Below are 19,684 nucleotides of genomic sequence, written 5' to 3' on the forward strand. Positions count from 1 at the left end.
TGGAGCATAACTGTACCTTGTATCAGTGGGAGATTGATTGGGGTTCAACTACAGTCCAGTCCGAAGTTAGCTTGGAGTAGGCTAGAGTCTGTAGCGGCTTAATACAGTGTGTGTTCAATCTGGACTAGGTCCTGGGGTTTTTCTGCATTTGCGGTTTCCTCGTTAACAAAATTTCTGGTGTCAGTGTTATTTCAATTTCCGCATTATATTGTTTTATCTTTATAATTGAAATAATACAGGTTTTACGTTAGATCATCAAATAGAGTAATCCAACCTTTGGTTGTTGATTGTCATTGATTGATCCTTGGATATTGGTCTTTGGTACCATCCAAGTTATTCCTTATATTTGATTAGAACTCGCAGTTCTTGCTTGAGTAAATCAAATCAAGAAGAGAGATATAAACTCGTTGATATACTTTTAATTGATTGAGTCTTGTTGATTCTCTTAAAAGTATATTCGAGTTTGTCCATACAGATTGCTAAGTGAAATATTGGGTGGTGTTGTTAGACCCCCGCTTTCTCACATCAAATTCGTATCCCTGTAACAACTGAAGATAGACTGATATGGACTCTAACCAGAAGCGAGAAATTCTCAATCAAATCAGTTTATTGGAAATTATTGGATATCAAACAAAATGGTACGAATCCTTATGATGAAGGAACAACTAGATTCTGGAGATCTTTATGAAGTTTAGATACTCTACCCGAGAGTAAAAAAACTTCTTATGGAAGTGTGTTACTGATATAATTCCTTCCAGTGAGCGTCTGAGAAAAGTAATGAACTACGGAGGAGAAATATGTAAGATATATGATCATGGGGTAGAAACAACTACGTACATTCTTATAGAATGCAGTTTTTCTATAGCAGTTTGGTGAACAGTTCCAGGAGCAAGATAGAGTATTCATCGGCATTGAAGCAATGTAATAGATTGGATAAAAAGATGATTTTTTTGACTCAATGAATAACTTGGACAATGATTGCATAGTTAAAAATGGCAAATACAGTCCGGGAGATATGGAAGGCTAGGTGCAGTTACATTTCCAGGACATAAAGACAAATCTAGTTGGAGTTACAATATGTATCTAGTTATTAAGCGACATGTACAAGAAAGGCAATGAAAAAAAACAAAACAAGGCTAATTCAACTCAGAATCAAAGGGAAACATAACCTATTAGAATCCTCCAACAACACCCTCTTATTCGATATGTCGTGATGCATCATATACAAAACTTAATAATGAACATCGTACGGGTATTGGACTAATCATTCGTAATTTTGGAGGTGCGTATGAACAAGAAAGGTGCATCTATGCAAACATATATCTAGACTCGGAACAAGCAAAATGTGGTACATTGATGTTAAATACAAAATAGGCAGAAAATATTGGATTACCATACGTGTGTTTTTTTGAACTTTATGCTCAGACAGTAGCAGATGCAATCAACGGAGATTATTAGAAAGTAGCTTGGGAAAATCAGTCTTTAATCTTAGACATTAAACTTATGTTAAGTAATAATCCTCTACGGTATTGCAATTTTATCAGTAGGGAATGTAATAAACAAGCTGATAAATTGGCTAGGCATGCTAGATGTTGATAGGGTAAAACGTGGGAAGGAGGAACTAGCCCTAATCACAGAAAGTACTCCGAAGGTGTAGAGAGGTTTATAAGAAGTAGTGGTGGATTAATTGTGTCCTCTAAGCATACTTTAATTTCCCTTTTATAATAATTATCCTCTCCCTTCTTATGGATAAGTGTCCATAAGATTTATATATTACTAAACTATCATTTCCCTCTCTTTCAAGTTATTAACAAACCCTAAGAGGTTTCTCTTTCTTTCTTTGGATAAAGCCCAACTAGTTTAATATCCTCTTTCATGGGCTAGGACTATCCCAACCTTGTGGGTTAGGCCTAGTATCCTAATCTCTCTATCCTAAAAGGGACCCTTAATAGGATAACGGGCTATCTATTTTAGGATTAGTTATTTTCATGTATTAACATTAGTCACTAACTGTTTGACTGGTAAAAGACCATGTCAACAGTCACACGATGATATGACAACTTGACGGTTGTGGCTAGTGGGTTTGAACGGTTTAGACCCACGACTCTTGATTCTGCAGTTACTAAATTATCCAGTAACCGCTCTTCATTTTACCCTCCTATAAATAGAGAGGACCTCGCATTTCATTCTTCACCTTTCTTACTGCGTCTTTTCTCTGTCCTCTCTATCCCGCTTGCTCTCTATCTCTGTCGTCGACTCAAAGATATCTTACGGCCGCCTGCTGCAGATGACGGTTCAACTTTATTTCCTATTAGTGACAATTGGATTTCACGCATGCTTAATTCTCACCCGTTTCCTCTGTCTTCGTCCGAGAATTGGCTTATCCACCCTCAAGCGGAGGTGCCTCCGGTAGCCGCTTCAGAAGATATGCCTCTCCTAACAGTTCATAGGGGAGGTTACACTTTTTCTTCGATCATTCTACGTTCATCCGATGAATATCCATCCGCTTGGGATCCATGGGTGAAGTACATTTATTCCAATCCTGATCATAAGAAGACTATTCAGTCTTTAGGCATAGAAGCTGTTATAGACGCTTTAAGGTTTAGGTGTGTCCGACAGGATCATGATAGTTTGGTCCGCTTATGCGCGCGCTGGAGAATTGATCCTCACACATTTTTATTCTCTTGGGGTGTGGAGACTCCGATCTTGGAAGACGTGGTGGCGCTTACTGGCCTACCCGTCCATGGTGATACATGCTTTGACGTATGTTGCATTTTTAAAGCTTTAAATCCGAGCGACAAGGTTCCCCGCGATCATTTGATTACGACCAAAATGAACTCTATAACATTCCACCTACCGTAGGAAATCAAAACTGAGGTTCCGGATGAAGAGGAAGACTTAGGGGTAGAAGAAAAGGCAAAGTCGTTGCGTCCGCCGCGCATAGTCCTTCAGCTAATGTTTCATCTTCTCCGAAGCTTACAAAATCCGCTATTAAGGCCTATTCAAATCCAGTTGTTGCCGAGGAATCTAATGATGTGAAAGAAGTGGAATCAACAAAGAGTAGCCAGAAATCCAAGTCTGAGCAACGCCGCGCTTCTTTTTCTTGCTGGATCAAGTATCAAGCCTCTTTGCTTTCCGGCGAACGATCTGGCGTACCTCCTCACGAAAGGGAATCAGATCGAGCGGAATTAACATCCTTTATGTTCTTTTGGTTATGCCATGATGTATTTGAGCACAGTCCCCGGGACACTATGAAGAACGAACTCATCCCTATGGCAGTATTGATGTCTTGCGGCGTGTTATTTCCGCTTGCTCCCATGCGCCTGGGCAGTTTGTATCATCATTTGGATTTATTGGCGCGTGACATTCGTCGTGTGGATGGGTCTCATGAAGTAGAAAATTTCTTTGGCTGCCAACTTTATCCAGGCGTGGACTTGGGAACGCTTTCCTTTATACAAGTATCCTCAGCTAAATCCCCTCGCGCTCTCGCGGCAAGAAGAAGTCACTCAAGAAGATGGTTCCAAACGTCTAGTGAAAGTATCCCAGTCTCATCCTCGGATGGCTCTTTATCACAAAAAAGGTTTTCCGGCTAAATCCAAACTCAAGGATTTCATGGATAAGGGTGGCGAGTTCAACCCCATTTCCTACCAAGATGGTTGTACTGGTTCTCTACATTATAGTTTTTTTATCAAGTCTCAGCAAAGGATGTCCTCTATGGATGTGACTTCATCTGAAGATTTCGACATTATTGTATCCACCTTGCCGGGTCGCCTTCCTAGGTTTCATGGTGGGAAATTTTCGTATGAGGCGTATAACACCATCCGCATTGCTCGCCAACTCGGTTTTGATCAAGGGTTTTCTTACAATCCTCCCGATCCTTCTTCATCTGATGAGCTAGAGATCCGGAAGAGCTTTAATCGTTTCGTTTTTAAAGAGGATCTTCGGATGAGTGATCGAAAACATTACTTTTATTTATTCCAACCTTTATCTCAGCGTAAAGTGGGTGTTACCAGCGAATGGCTTGTGTATCGTGACGGCGTTAATATGAATGTGCTAAACCTTCTCTTCAAGGATCCATATGCTCCTCCGGCTCTGACTAGAGAAGACTTCAAGGACCTGCATGCATCAGGTCGTGTGAAGTTGAGCGACGAAGTCGCCAAGCAATATAAACTTTCCTTGAGTAACAAGGGTCGTCCTCTCCAGCCGCTCGTCACCAGCTTGGATACTCTTCCAGGCGATGAGTCTCTTCAAAAGGATAAGAAGGGCGGCTCTTTACCCCCTTTGTCCGTCTCTAAGAAGAGAAAGCACCCTCCGACGATAAAACAATTGGAGGTCTCTCTTGTCAAGTTTCCGCCAGCAAAGGTATTCTTTCTTCTTTCTCCCATTTTCTTCTTTAATTGAGTTTTTCCTTAATTTATTTCATATTGGGTTGTGTTATATTCTTTTAGAGCTCCCCGCCCGTTGGCGGGAAATCTAGGTCCCTTTTTATTGAGGAATACATTAATCTGCCCCATCATGAGTGGAGGGCTGTTCGCTAGATAAAAAGATGAAATAAAACTCTGGTGTACTACTTGTTCTGCAGTTACCTTCCACTCGCTCTGATAATAATTCCCCTACATTTTCTCCGCAGGCTCCAAAAATGGTGTCGCCTTCCTCTAATTCGTTTATTGAACATGTTGACCGTCATCTAGGCCGGTCAATTAGTAAAAGTGGTCCTGAAGTGATTTCTCCTCGCATAACTTTGTACTCTACCCATCCTATAATCGTGAAGACGGTTCCATATCCTAATCATCCTTTTCACACCCCTTCCGATATGCTAGGCATGGTGAGCGAGTCTGGGTCGGTTGTTCATGACTATTCTCAGGATGGTAGTAAGGCTAAAGGTGGCGCCGAGAATCATATCTCTTCTGCTTCCAAGTCTCGTGAGTATTCCATACTACCCTTTGTTGGATTTGATATTGACACGTGTCAGTCAAAATATTCTGTTGTAATTATTGAACGCGCCTTGTGATTTATATATACATCCCCCTTCTTTATGCTTTCTGATATGCTATTTTGCTTCCTCCTTTCTCTCTTTCTTTTGTTTCCTATTAGGTCATCCGGATCCAACTGCGTCGATCTCTTCTTCTTCTTATTCACATCAATCGGTTCATTATCCTGCTAACCTTCCTCATACTTCTGATTCGGTATCTATGCGCGTCGTTTATCATTATCATTATTTCATTACCATTTTCAGAGTGTTTGTTTATTTCTTATTCCCTTTTCTAGAACATGGGAAAACGAGAAAGTGTACATGGTAAAGGGAGCGACTCAAACTTGCAGGCCAAGGGCAGTGAGTTCGGAAATGCTAGCAAAAAGCGGCAAAAATCTTCTAAGATATTCCTAAAGTCTCGCGTGGTGTGGATATCGACGCTGAACTAATGTCTATTCCGGAGGATCCTCAATTTAGATACCCTCGTGTTATCAAGGCAGAGGATGCTGGTGTTGACGATCTCTTCGAGCTAGTGCACGACTTCTGGGTTTCTTCTGCCAAAGCCGCTAATTACCGTCGCATGGTGGAGAAATTTGGTCACATGTGCGTTCATGAAGGGATGCTTGCTAGTGCTTTGATCGTGACCAATGAGGATTCGTTGGATATAGCGGATGGTCTTGTTCATGAAGAGGAGACTCCTATCGATCCATCTATGCTGAAGATGCGGGACAACCTTATTCAAACGTATCTGCTTTTAAAATTTTCGATTTAGTAGCTGAAAGATTTGCTGGACGTGGCGAGGACGAGCCATAACCGCGTCATGTGCTACCTCGCGAGATCGAAGAGCTAGATCAAGAGTACAGGCGTCGGTTTAATGTTGCCAATATCAAGAAGGAAACGTATGATCAACTGATGACGGATGTTGGACGAGCTACTGTGGAGCTAAGGGCTGCCCGGACCGTTGCTGAGGAACTTAAGGCGCGCCTTGTAAAGAAGAGAGTGAAGCTTGCTGCTTTGGATATTAATTAGTTTTAGTTGCTTTATGAGTGGTATTTGAACAATGGTTTCTTCTTTCTTTGTTTTGTTTTGGTTTGGACAGGGACCTTAATGGTCAAATTTTATTTTATTTGACTTATGAGCTGTTTTATTCTCAGGTTATTTATATTTATTATTGTTTGTTATTATGGTTGAGCAGTAGTTAATGTGGTATTATCATTCTATTCTTATAAATAGGGGTAGTCAGGGTGCTTCAGTTTGTATATTTCATATTTTTTTTCAGTATTTTCTATCGTGAGTTATGATTGTTGCAGATGGCTCGCCAGTTACATAGTTATGTTTTAGCATTGGCTCCTGCTCCCAACGTTGGTCATTCCTTTTGAGAAAGATTATGAATTGACTCGTTTGCTATTGGTAAAGACTGAAGTAGAAATGCTCAGAAAAGTCAGGATGGTGAATAGAGCAGCCACCCGTGCACGATTTGATGAACAATATGAGACATACTCAATGGGTCAGAAGATGCGAGCTTCCGGACGAGTGACTCTAGAGGTGCAGCGCGTGCTGGACGATACTATTTCCACTCGGAATAAGGCTGAGCAATTGTTCCAAGATTTGATAATTATGATGACTGATATTGATCGAGCAATAACTGACTGCTGGCCGTTTATTACTCAGCAGATATGTCTTAATTTACACGGGTGTGTTTTAACTTTATGTGATGTATCCTCCCTTGTTCATCCTACCGACAAGAATTCGGAGTTGGCTCGTTTATTGGTGTTGAAAGATGAAGTGAGGATGTTACAGACTCATCGATTGATTGCTCTCGATAAGGCGTGCAAAGCTTATGAGGAGCATAAAGAAACACTTGGTATGGATCGGGAAGCTCGTGCTTCTGATGATGTTATGCGCAAGGTTCATCAGGTGCTTGAGGAGGAACGCGGTGCTTATACCACCTCTAATACTCAATTTGGTGAAGTACTTTTAATGATGCGGGATTTGGATCAAGACATCGCGCATTGCCGTTCATTTATAGCTTAACGTTCTTAAGAGGATTGCCATCATACATTTTTTTTTTGGAATTCGTAAAACACTTTCTCGGGTGTTGTGTTATTTGGTTATATATATAAGAATCATTTTGGTTTATCACGGTAAGTAATCCTTGAGCATTTGTATCTTGTTTCATGGCTAATCGTGTGAGATTAGTTTTGGAGGTAAGGTATCTAAATCACCTATTAGAAGTAATGTGTATTGCGCGTGATGTGTTTAATATCGAGAATTCGTGCTGGCATGAACGGTTCGCAGCCGCGGACCATCGCGTAATGAAAATTCGGAGTGAATGCGGACTTCCCGATATGACTCTGCTTGAATATCGTGGTTATTGCCGCGAACAACGTTTAATTACTCATTTCCAGTATGTTGAAGCGGATCATTCTGTGAGATTTGTTGAAGCGGCGCTTGCTGAAATTCACGGGGCGCTCCGTGCGATGCCTTTTTTTTAGTGTATATTACTGCTTTGTAATTATCATAGGGGAATAACTCGAAATCATGGAAGAATCAATCAATGCATTGTCTTTGTTCCTTAGAAACCAAAAAGTGGAGTTGTTGCAAGCCATCGTTGCTGGGAATCCTCGACTTGTACACGATTGTGAGGATATGTTTGAAGCGAGTCAGGCGTAGTAATTTCACGCAGTGGATTTATATGTGGATCGGCTGAGTGATTATTGGGTCGATTCTTCAGTAGAGAAGGCTATGGCCTTTGCTGAGGCATCTAAAATATTTTCTGATGCTCGTGCCTGGATGGAGTATCGAGAAAATGATCCACCCGACATAATTAAGTTATTATGCATAATAGGCTTATGAGAAGCAATGGTGGATTAATTATGTCCTCTAAATATATTTTATTTTCCCTTTTATAATAATTCTCCTCTCCCTTTTTATGGATAAGTGCCCATAAGATTAATATATTATCAAACTACCATTTCCCTCCACTTCAAGTTATTAACAAACCCTAAGAGGTTTCTCTTTCTTTTTTGGGCTAAAACCCAACTAGTTTAATATCCTTTTTCATGGGTTAGGACTATCCCAACCCTGTGGGTTAGACATAGTCTCCAGGTCTCTCTATCCTAAAAGAGACCCTTAATAGGTTAAGGGACTATCTATTTTAGGATTAGTTATTTCCATGCATCAAAACACTAGGATATTCAAGTTTGGTCTCTAAATCTGCGAAGTTTTATTGCTGAAGCAATATTGGAGGATAGAACTGTAACTCTTTCCAATCAGTAATGAAATATCTCTTAGTATCAAAAAAAAAAAATACTTATAATGGTACAAAACTAAAAATTCCGATGAAAAATGAAAAAATTTCAGAAAAGCAATTTAATAAACAAGAACGACAAAACCGTTTATTTTTTTAAATGAGAAAATATATTGATTTGAATTATGGGGAAACATGACTAACATCTTCATACAACTGGAAATTGTTCTCATTAGGGTGAGAGTCAATCGATGAACTAGTAAGACTATCCACTCTAATTAATTAGAGAGGATATCGGCTACCTTATTTCTCTCTTTTGGCAAGAGGTGAAGTCTTTAAAAAACAATCTGATATCCTTAATAAGATTATGAAGTCTCCCATCTATGCAATCGTTTTCCTTGTTGGAAATATCCACCGTCACTTTTGAATGAAGCTCAAAATGCACCTTCTTCAACTGAAGAATCTTTGTGCACATGACAGTTTCCTGCAGACCCGTGCACTTCGTTATTTCTGCATTTATGATGTCCATCAAGTGAATGCACTTTACTCCTTATTGAACACCTGCAAGGTTACGTATTATCGGACTAATGCCTCATGTTTTGTTAGAATCTTGAAAAGAGTCATCGCATTTAATAATTGAAACATCTAAAGGAGGAGGTAACCGGTGAATGTTGATGTAAAGTGGATAATCTGCCTAAAATGTTACGTCCGAAAATTTGAAACCCGATGACTGTAATCCAATTTTAACTTGAAAAAAATGCATAACAAGAAGCAACAGTCATTAAAGTAAATAAGACACATAAATTGCATAATTTATAAAGGAGGATGCCAAATCTGTGCAGGGATATCAATCCAAAGATCCGAGGGTCCATACTTTTTTGCTTTATATGGAATGGTATCCGGTAAAGATTTAAAAAACATGACAAATTGGTAGCACCTAATCAATCGCACATAAGAAATACCCAAAAAAATGCAGACAAGTAAAAAAGGGATATCTTTTATAATTATTTGTGCCAAACCGTTAATGATTTACATTAAACGGAATACTGATACTTCTCTTTAAGATACCGAGATAATCCAGTTAGCTAGTATGTAACATGTAGGCATAGATATAGTGTATACATGACCTGAAGACACAAATAGAAAAAGGAAAATGAAAAGGAGTTTTATTACTTCATCATCATCTTATATTTCTGAATATGGCTATATATAGTCCACACAAAGTATGTGATACAAAGTAAATATGGGATACGTATTCATATACGTGCTGGGTTAGCATTTACTAATGAAGTTATACGTGTTGGGTTGACATTTACTAATGAAGTTTATGCTTATCTTTAGTCGGTCTTCCTGTCTATGAAGTAAATCCAGTATCTGCTAGATTATTCAGGAAAATGGTGGGCCATCCCTCTAGACGTGTTCACACAACACTCCCCCTTGGACCACCATTTCTAAGAACGTTGCTTCATTAAAACCTTGTTCGGAAAACCCCAAAGGGACAAAAATCAGGATGAAGGAAAAAGGGTACAACACTGGTAGCTTTAAAGTGATGATGGTCGTCACGAATTTTCTCCCGTCGCCGAAACCGTGTCAGGAAAACCATTTAGGAAAAAACCTGAACTTGGAGTGAGATTGGTCACCGTCATGAAATGCTTCCTATGTCAAAGTTGCGTCAGGAAAACCATTTAGGAAAAAATCTGCGCTTATAATGAGGGTGGTCGCCGCCACAAAATATTTTCTTTGACGAAAATGCGTCAGGAAAACCACTTGGGACAAAACCTGAACACCCGCACCAGGAAAACCACTTGGAACAAAACCTGGGTGCCCGCACCAGGAAAACCACTTGGGACAAAACCTGAGTGCCCAAAGTTCATAATAATGTTGACGTCAATGCTAATGTTTCCTCGTTAAAAACCTCGTCTGAAAAACCACGTGGGACAAAACCAGACCAAAGGAAAAGAGTACAACGAACGCCGCTCGATAATGGTGCTGAACACGCATATGCTGCCTCGTTAAAACCTTGACAAGGAAAAACCCATCAGGACAAAACCTTAGCGAAGGAAAAAGAGTACAACGCGTTTTAGTCCATCCAAAGATTCTACGAGTTTACTCCCCCTGAAGCATGACTTCTTAAAGCGGCTGGTGGTGCAAACATTATATAGCCTTCAGAAAACCGCTTTACCATTTGCAGTTTATGGAGGATTGACTGCAGGTCTTGCGCCGGGTGCACAATTTCCATTGTACACCTCGCATTTAAATCCTCAGTCCATTGCACACCAATTTATTTTCCGCTTTAACTTCAGGCATAACAATGAAAGGCCTTTTGTAAACTCATAAATACCATAGAATCAATTTCAGCATCTAAAAGTGTAACCTGCAAAATAAAAGTTAGAAAACACAAGATAATGCATGCATTATATCCATGTATGGTACTTCTGGACCATAAATTTAACGTACGTATCAGATGGATCGATCACTTCCCAGTAATGGTGCTAATTTAGAAGCACGATAAGTATTACGAGTATCAAAACTAGATACTCTGGTATATACAGGAAAGTTTTATTATGCTAGCATGTCCTCGAACTTCAGGTCGAGCAAACATTTCGATTTCAGCGAAATCTCAAAAATCTAGTTCAAGCATGGATTTTAGCGCTACGAAGGGTTCTTTCAGAAGTAAAAAATGATATCATCATTTCATTCGGATTTTAACCTTATACCAAGAACATAAAATACACAAAGGATTGTTCATAAGATTCTCCTATTCAAAATGGTGATTATGACTAAATTTCAAGCCTGACATAATTCACAACGTCAGGTGGCTGACTGCCTGAGTCAGAGAACCTCGAATCCTTCAGGGATTCATTACAATTACTAGTCATAACAAGATGCAATATGAGTCCTTCAGTGACTACCACGCTAAATTGCATCTATATTAGGAGAATATTTTTCGTTTTACAGAACCAATCCTGGGGTTCAGCAGGAAACCCTCAATCGCACTTAAAAAGATAATACTATTCTCTCTGCGCTTAATCTCAAACACCAACCTGTAATTTTTAGGCCTCACAATTTTACGGTGTGAGTCAGATCCGAACATTGCGCTTTTTCGAGAGATTTCATCCTCTTCCTCAGTTTGAGGGGATCAAATTATATGCCTACCAATCACAATGTCGATGTTCCTCTGCAAAGGGGTACATAACCACCATTGTAATAAGTAATCGACAATCATATACAATCTAACACATTCTCTATTGCATGCATATTCAAGAAAATTTCACAAACTGGTACCAGCGCCACTTCAGGGGCTTTATTATATCCTCATATTCAATAAGGAGTTTCAAACTTAGAGAATGTTGATCATATTCTGATAGTCTCCACGAGCACTATCTGTAGTCTCTCTTCAGGAGCACTGCATATTAGAGAAGTGATTCGATTCTCTTTTAAGATGCATATATGAGGCAGTTATTCAGGCCTCAAGAGTGTTTTAACACACGACTTCGTCACTACGAGATGCATGATTTAACCTGCTGAGACAAATTCTCGTGTCTGCATCCTCAAGCAAGTGACGAACAATATTTTTCAAAATCTATTGCAGCTATGTGTTCTAATCATGAGTAATCTCCAACACCTCAATTACATCCAATATCTTGGTGTGAGAAAACAAAGAAGATGTCTCACACCAGTTCTAGTGGAAGCCATACTTTCTTTGATCAGGATAAACACTTAATCAGATAACCTATTGAATTGTCGACATTGCTTACTGCAACCTTTAGGTGGTGTCTGTCATCTCTATGACTTCAAGGGAAAAGCCCTTAAATTTGTCGACATAATACGTGTCATATTCAGGTGGCAGTTTTTCTCCCCCTGGTTAAGGCGGGAAAACCTTAAAGGTTATCAACCCTACTCTTGCCAAACTTCTGGTGGCGGGTTTTCGTGCCAACTTCTGGTGGCATTTTAGTTTTCGTGATCATGGCGGAAACATTACTATCTCATTCCCGGAAACTTCTGGTTCCATAATTTCCTGATTTTCAAAAGGCAATTCTGCTCATGATAGTTTTTGGGTTTTAATTTAACTACACAAAGTACCCAAAAACAGCTGCAGGCTCGACAAGAGATGAGACATTTCACGCCGTTTCTTTTCGACGGCTTACTTCCTCCCCCTAACGGCGGGAATACAGTCTCATCTTCAATAAGACATTACCAACACATGGTTTTAAATGTCTTATGAATCGAAACCAACATATATAGCTAGGTGACGTTATGGAACAAACACGTAAGTTGTAAGGTTTCTTCCCAAGATATAATTGATGGTAAATAGTTGTCCGAGCAATAAACTAAAGATGCTTAAACAAAGAACTCAACTAGACCATGTCGAGTTCGCACATGTGCTAACTATATGCTCGATATAACACCAACTGGAGGCAAAGTATCAAAGCCTATCAATTTACCACCAACATAAATACTTAACTGGAGAGTCTCTGCAACCACAATATTTGCACAAACAGTTCGGCAAAATCTAACATTACGTGTTAATATAACAAGAGACCATCAAGTAGATGTGTCTATCAATACATTAAAGTATTGAAATAATTATCCATATTGCAGGGTAAATAAGTCCTGCAATTTCCACCTTGAATCCTTTCTAGGAGTTAATGTTGGTGATTCAGCAACGACTTACCATAATGTTAATGTTAATGCAATTTAAAAACTAATTATCTCAGGGACCAATAATTTTTTTTTACATCCTTATCTAATAGAAGCTTCAGGTTCTGCAAAGGATGTCCATGAGCATTTTGAATCGTCTACTCATCTTGGTAAAACTTTGGTGTCCATACTGATCATGCCTGAGCATGAATAATTCAAGGGTCATTAAACTTCTGACTAATGACAACATGGAACTCGACTATTCCCAATTCTCATATGGCACACCCCATAAAAGAGAGCCTTACGTTTCTTTACGATGTGCTTCTGGCATAAAAACAAATAAAGTAACAAAATACTCCATAAAAATGCTCGTTTATCATTTCAAGGTGGTAACGTCAAATATTCTCAAAAACTCAAAGATTCTTCAGGAATCCGGAATATTATAAGGTGTTAATAAAGATGACTGTTGTACCACCAAAATGATACACGCTCTTTCGGAGCCGTCTATCATATTATTCGAACCCGAAATGGCATTTCACATTTCCCTAAACCTCTACAAGGTTACAGAATTGGTTCGAAAATTTGTGTTTGTTGTTCCGTTGTCTTTGAGACAAATATCTTTACTGTCTATTAAAAATGGATAGATTACTTCAGGGATCCATATTCGTTAGTACAGATAGACGAGAGAAAAATAATAAAGCCATTAACAAAAGCATTTAGTAACTATGGACTACTTCGGGAACCCATAATTTAATGGCTTATTCCTGGAACCCAAAGACCACTTCTGGAGTCTAATATGATTTTTACAGGAAACCACAAATTACATGTTGGACTGCTTCTGGAGTCGGCAACATCTCATGGATTGCTTCTGGAATCCATTACTTACAAAAAATAAGCAAAGAAAACAAACAAAACTTAAAACAAAGGATAAACGTCAAAACACATATGGTACTAATACAATAACAATAAATCTCCAACTTCGTCACCTTCAGAGTCAACGAAATATTAATTTACAAGTGTGCAAAAATGGATACACTTTGACAAAATTGCCTCAAAATCAGTCATAGGTCACTTCAGGGACCGCTGATAGAAACTGGCTAGCACTTTATAACGGGTCACTTCTGGGACCGACTGGATAGCGAAGCGCACTTTTGCATCCATACTATGCCACACGATATTCCAGCTTCTGGTGGAATATTTTTAAATTTTCTGGAGATTATTAGGGCAAGAAATATCAAATATACGCTATTCTTCAAAGACGCGATAATTTCTCACTTTAACGGTATTAAAACCGTTAGTACCATAGTAAAATGATAAAGAAAATTGACAAAGTTCACGGAGTTGCGACACTCACCATCTCATACTTACCAACAATTACAAATTAAAATATATATCACGTTGATATATATATATATATATGCGCCTTAATTAGGATAAAGTTCAATTTAACTGTACAAATCGAAACTTTAACCCGTTATGGTATCCTGACCAAAACAAAAATAATATAGATAAGTACAAAATTAAGATCATATTTAATGAACATAAAACATAAAAAGTTAGGGAAGAAAAATATAATCTCCGTCGGTTATAGATGTTGCTCTCGCTACATCTCCTCTAATCGATCAAACGAACACACCGTAGCTATCGAGCAATTCGTGCTGATAACGTTTTATAATTATTTGTGCCAAACAGTTAATGATTTACATTAAACGGAATACTGATACTTCTCTTTAAGATACCGAGCTAATCCAGCTAGCTAGTATGTAACATGTAGGTATAGATATAGTGTATACAGGACCTGAAGACACAAATAGAAAAAGGAAAATGAAAAGGAGTTTTATTAATTCATCATCATCTTATATTTCTGAATATGGCTATATATAGTCAACACAAAGTATGTGATACAAAGTAAAGATGGGATACGTATTGATATACGTGTTGGGTTAACATTTATTAATGAAGTTTATGCTTATCTTTAGTCGGTCTTCCTGTCTATGAAGTAAATCCAGTATCTGCTAGATTATTCAAGAAAATGGTGGGTCATCCCTCTAGACGTGTTCACACAACAATATCCTAATTCTTTTTAAAATACCATTAAAGCATGCAGCTGAGCTGAGAGTGGCTTAACTCTCTTAGAAATATGGAAAAAGTCAGGGGCTCCAGTCTATGCAACTTCTTTTTTTGGCAAGTATCTCCGTTAGGTCAGCCAGCAACATTAGTTAGATATAATTCAAAGCAAATAAAATCAATTAGAAGATATCTAATCGTGATACGGACGGAGTAACCAGTTCAATCAGGAGTGTGGGTTTCATTATCTCAAATTCCCAGTATCCAAACATTTTAAAATTCAGGAAATTCATAGATAAAAAAAATGTTCAGTTTGCTGGTTAAATAAAAAATATCCAGTTTACTAATCCAATTTTATTACGGTAAAAAACCAAGCTAACGTTTCTACTATATAGTGTACGCATGGTGCACTGTTTACCTTTGTAGTACCATTTTACATTTGTATCTGTTATTTAGCAGTCAATTTGTGGAGTGTAAAAATGGCAAAATTACCCTACCCTTGCTGCTATAATAGTAAGTATATTTTTCTCATGAGCAAATTATTTTGTTTCCCAGTCATTTTAGTATTGTTTCTGTTTCAAAAAAAACAATATTTTTACTTTAATATTTTTCCTGAAAATAGGTAGAATAATAAAAAGAATGAATATATGATTTTTTCTACTCAATTTTGGATCTAACCATGATAGTCTAGTGAATGGAGTATAAATATATACTAGCAAATTAACCAATTCATGTTTCAAAAAAACAAAAGCAAATTATCCAACCCTTGCAATATTAATGTTCTTTTTCTCGGCAGCAAAAAATATCATGTTTCATTATCATTTCAATAAATACCTTCCCAAATTATGCATCTAAGGTCACAATCGAAAAAAATAAAAATGGAATAAGACTATAAGAATTATAAGAATCTGTAAGTAAGGCTTTCAAAAGTTGTCCTCCTCCAATACCTTCCTAGATTCCGTTGGCCACAAAATAAAAGCAGAACTAGCTAATGAATCTCCCTTTTGATTCCCATACTTTAGATTCTATGCTTTCATTGGGTTGAGGTACCCCTCATTTTGAGAATTCTTATGTTCTCATGATGATCAAGATTATTGAAAGTAATGAAAGATGGACACAAGAAGAAAGAAGAATATTATTTGCAGAGAAATTTAATGTGTGAAACATACAGGAGACAGACATATTTATTACAAGACTTTAAGTTGTCTGAAACAGAACAACTGACTCAACTGACTCAACTCAACTGATTCAAGTTAAGTCAAATGAAGTATTTATACCCAATAGTTAATGCAGTAAAGAACTGAAAACTGGTGCACAGAGACCTTTAGTAAACAAACCAGCCAACTGGTTTTCTGAAGCAATGTGTTGTAATGATAAAAAGCCACTTGTGATCAATTCTCTGACAACATGGTAATGAATCTTTATATGCTTGGCCCTAGAATGAGATACAGGGTCAGCTGATAAATAAATAGCACTTGTATTGTCACAGTATAATGTAATTGGCTTTGCTAATGAAATGTGCAATTCAGAAAGAACATATGACAACCATTTCAACTCTGCAGTTGCTACTGACAAACATTTATACTCTGCCTCAGTTGGCTGCTTTTTACTAGACCAAGATGTTAAAGAAGAACCAAGAAAAATAGCATAACCACAAGTAGATCTTGCTGTTTCAGGGAAATTACCCCAGTCAGAAACAGTATATGCTGTTAATGAACTAATATCACCCTTTCTCATGGTAATCCCAACTCCAACTGAACCCTTCAAATATCTCAGTATTATTTTAACTAATTGCATGTGAACATCTGTAGGAGCATGCATGTATTGACTCACATAGTTAACTCCAAAACATATATCAGTTCTGGTTAAGCATAAATATTGAAGCATACCAACTATAGTTCTATATTCATATGCATTTGTAAGTAAAGTACCATCATAACTAGGACCTTTTGCAACTGGTGTGCTACATGAATTGCATTCTAACATGTTTGCCTTTTCCAATAATTATAAAGTATACTTTCTTTGAGCAAGTAAAATACTATCAGTGTTTCTTGTAGCTTCAATTCCCAAGAAAAAATGTAAATCTCCTAATTCCTTCATAGCAAAAGCAGCACTGAGATGTTGAATCAAATGACTAAGTAAAACTTTAGAGGAACCAGTCAATATAATATCATAAACATAAAGAAGTAAGATCATCATATCAGACCCAGAACTATATACAAACATGGAGTAATCAGAGACAGTTCTCACAAAACCATAAGAAAGTAATGAAGCACTAAATTTCTCAAACCAATTCCTTGGGGCTTGCTTCAACCCATAAAGACTCTTTTTCAATTTGCAAACTTTGTGTGGAAATTCAACACTCTTAAACCCAGGTGGTTGTTTCATGTAAACATCCTCAACCAAATCACCATGCAGAAAAGCATTGGAAACATCCAATTGCTTTATGATCCAACCTCTAGTAACAGCTATAGTTAAAAACACCCTAACTTTAGTTTCTTTTACAACAGGTCTAAAAGTCTCTCCATAATCAATTCCATCTTGTTGATTATAACCTAATGCCACCAACCTTGACTTAAGTCTATCCAATGTGCCATCTGACTTTAACTTTACTCTATAAACCCACTTGCATCCAAGATTATTCATATGTGGTTCAGGGTCAACTAAATCCCAAGTATCATTTCTAAGAAATGCAATATTCTCATCTCCCATAGAGAGTTTCCATTTTGTTATTGAATAACAGTTTTAAAAGTCTTTGGCTCAGTAGGAATTGAAAGTAAAGAAGAAAAAGCAGATGGAACAAGATGTATAACATAATGATATAAAACATGATCATGATAAACTTTAGGTTTTGGAATGCCAGTTTTTAATCTAGTTACTATAGTAGATAACGGAACTGAGGACTGATCATCAGTAGAAGGAAGTTCAATAACTGTAGATAAATCAAAACAATAAGGAGTTGAAAAATAGAATTTATTTTCTGAGAAAATAACATGTCTTGAAATATAAGTTTTCTTTAAAAGAGGATTATAACATTTATAACCCTTAGGTGAGGAACTATAACCAATAAAAACACATTTTACAGATTTTGGAGACAACTTGTCAGTTCTTGAATGACCTAAAAAAGGATAACAAATACAACCAAAAACTATAAGTAAAGAATAATCAGGATGTTTATTGTACAAAACTTGAAATGAAGACTTATTTTGAAGTACTGGAGTTGGAATTCTGTTTATGAGAAAAGTAGCTGCTAAGAAGGCATCATACCAAAACTCCTTAGGAAAATGAGCATTAAACAATAGAGTATTACCCATTTATGTAATATGCCTATGTTTTCTTTCAGCAAAACCATTTTGCTCAGGTGTTTTTGGACAAGAAATTCACAGATTGATACCACAAGATTCCAAAAACAGTTTGAAAGGACCTTTAACCAATTCACTAGCACCATCAGTTTGAAATGAAAGAATTTTAGTATTGAATAAATTTCCAGTAAGAGATTTGAAATGCTGAAAACATGTTAAAGCTTCACATATAGATTGCATTGGATAAATCCAATGAAATCTACTAAAATCATCAACAAATAAAATGTAATATCTAAAACCAGATAAAGAAGGCACTGGTGCAGGACCCCATTCATCACAATGGATCAAAGCAAGAGGAGAAGTAGTATGAGAAATAGAAGCATGAAATGGAAGTCTTTTACTTTTAGCTAACTGACAAGGATGACAAAGAGTATCTTTTTGAGAAGATTTTAAGAGAATTAGTTTATCAGTATGTAGTTGATGAATAATTTTTGATGAAGGATGTCCTAATATACTGTGCCATAAATCAGAAGAAGCAACTAGGGAAGAAAAAGCATACTGCAGTTTAGGTGTAGATATGGGATATAAATTGTTGACCATCTTTTCCTTACTAACATCACATGATCATATAAACCTCTTATCTCATAGCCAAAAGGATCAAATGTGATATAGCAAACATTATCCTTGGTAAACTTAGCTACTGATAGTAAATTCTGCTGCATATCAGGCACATGTAAAACTTTTTCTAGAACAAAACTAGTTGTTGGAATAGTTGAACTGCTAGTAAAGTTAATAGATAGAGACTTACCATTGCCAATCACCACATGCTCCTTGCCTCTATAGTTGGAAGTATTAGTAAGAATGGATATGTCACCAGTCATATGTGCTGATGCTCCACTATCAGATATCCAAACAGTACTTGAAGAGAACCAGAAGAGGATGCTGAAGAGAACCAGAAGAGGATGCTGATGAGAACTAGAAGAGGATGCTGATGGTTGTTGATAACTTCGCTGAACATCAGAGGCTGCATGCATAATGAGCTTGTGAAGTACTAGTATAATTCCCAGTTGGAGGTGGATGATATCTGAAGAAACACCTAGAAGCCATATGACCATTCCTTTTTACAAATTTGACTGAACACTTTTGAGAAATCAACATCAGGTCTTCTATCACCATTACCATTTGAAGTAGACCCATTGTGATAAGAAGTATTTGAAGAACCTGAAGTAGACCCGTGTTGATATTGACTGTTCTTATAAGAACCACCAATTCCATCCTTTGATTTCCACCATTTCTTCTATTTGTATTATAAGCAGATTGACCATTTCTTGCATAAAATGCTGTATTTTGATCATCATAAACAGTGGTGTTATTCTGATGTCTTTCAGCAAGAAATTGCTCATGAGAAAGTAATCTAGCCTTCACTTCTCCAAAAGTATAAGGTTTCTCTCT

This window comes from Papaver somniferum, chromosome 8 (genome assembly GCF_003573695.1).
Source record: "Papaver somniferum cultivar HN1 chromosome 8, ASM357369v1, whole genome shotgun sequence".
NCBI lineage: Eukaryota > Viridiplantae > Streptophyta > Magnoliopsida > Ranunculales > Papaveraceae > Papaver > Papaver somniferum.